The sequence below is a fragment of the Chinchilla lanigera genome, unplaced genomic scaffold, assembly GCF_000276665.1.
Source record: "Chinchilla lanigera isolate Chin_1 unplaced genomic scaffold, ChiLan1.0 scaffold00037, whole genome shotgun sequence".
NCBI classification, from domain to species: Eukaryota; Metazoa; Chordata; class Mammalia; order Rodentia; family Chinchillidae; genus Chinchilla; species Chinchilla lanigera.
In genome coordinates, this window is record NW_004955438.1 from 13,891,084 (window position 1) to 13,892,811 (window position 1,728).

At 48.1% G+C, this 1,728-nt stretch overlaps 1 protein-coding gene across 2 annotated transcripts in view; it reads right to left on the reverse strand.

The window, feature by feature from the left end:
* The window catches only part of Catsperb (catsper channel auxiliary subunit beta), a gene marked incomplete in the record, with an annotated part of 156,136 nt that overhangs the window by 68,442 nt on the left and 85,966 nt on the right, over positions 1 to 1,728 (reverse strand).

Consider the following 1,728-nt stretch of genomic DNA (forward strand, 5'->3'; position numbering starts at 1 on the left):
GTGAGTCTAAGTTCTACCTAAAATGAGAGAGGTGAATGAATCTGGAGGACGGTTCATAAACTACACAATGTCAGAGCAAATGGAAGAGCTAATCAGTGGTGTACACTTTAATGATGAACTAGATATAAAGAGGAGGGTCTGAAGGGGTCACAAAGGATGAATTCCAATTGGACTGATTAGAGAAGGAGTTGGAGATGTTCTGAGGTGAGGCAGCAAAGCATGCAGGTATTCTGAAGTGGGGAGGCATCACAATCAGATACTGAAAATCAAAGGTGAATCCTCTAGATCAAACCGAGTATCTGAGTTGTTGAGATAAAATGTGGTGCTGCCTCTGGCGTACACCTACCTCCCCATCCTTTACCTGGAGAGCCCTATATCTTAGGAGTGGTTCTAACAGCCTGAAGGAAGGAGATAGTGCTCCAGGGACCAAACTCCTGGGATAGGCTCTCTACATACTCGTTAGAAAGAAGAAACCTAGTGTGGGAGTTAAACTGCAGTTTTGATCCCACAGAAGCTATGAATGGAAAATGGGGGAAGGAGAGATAATAACATGGAAATGGGCAGTACCTCCCTCTGTCATCCTCCCATGCACTGGAGAAAACTGTGTCTTAGTGGCATTGCACCAACCACTCACCAGCCAGTATCAAGTGTAAGGTTCGATTTGGACATGACTTTCCCAGTACCCAACGTGTCTGCCAGCAGAGGCAGCACTGGTGCCCTATGTAAAAGCAGGATGTTGTAGAAGAGATAAGATGGAGCAGGGAATCTTCCAAACATCTGAACATCTGAAGACACCCAAGAGTTCACACTGGACACCTCAAGGACTTTGCCCACTGAGGCACGAAACATACAGAGAACTTTAACCACTGATGTTTACTAAGATTCTCCCGCCAAATGTCCCTTTCCCTTTTTCAAGCCCTATAAAAAAAGTCTGCTTCTCTTTGCTCGCCACAGATGGCCTTTTCACCCTCTGTCTGCCTGTACCCAGGCACAATATATCCCATGCCATGTTGCATTTACACGAGCCTGATTGTCTCAGCTGGTCTATGCCTCATGCCATTCCTAATACCCTTGACTTAGGCAGAGAGAAGCTGAACATCGTGAACTGTGGGAGGTACTGAGCCTGTCGAAGGAGACCCAGGAATCATATCCCTAGAGACATGAGGAGGAGAGACTGAATGGAATTGGTCCACAGTGGGCATCTTCCTACTGTTTCCCCAAACACCTTAAAGACCCGAGATAGTTGGAAATCTTACCCACCACCTCTGTCCTGCATGGGCAAAGGAGATCCTTTGCTAGCCTGGGGACTGTACCAAGTTCTGTCAGTTGGAAAGTAAAGCTCTTGGGTCAGGGACAGCTAGGGCTCTGAGAGCAAAGGAACAGAGTGGGTGAACTGGGGCAGAGAGTTTCTGGCAATCTAGGTGGAAAGCCCCTGGAGGGAGAACACAGAGGCAAATGAGGGATTTATCCAGCAGCAAGGGGAGTTGGAGTAGGAGATTATTGGTGGAAGTTGATGCAGAACCAGGAGTTGGGCAAGCTATTTCCCATCCTCCTCTTCCTACATAATTGAGGTGGTTGGACCTTGGGACAGAGACAAAGGTTTGCAGGTAACCATGGCCAAAGCATAGCTTGCTTGTTTTGAAGAGGGTGGGTCTAGGAAGATTGACAGCTCTCACTACTCCCAGGCAGGCAGTTAAGCAGCCTGGGGGGCGGGGAGGGGGGAGGGAG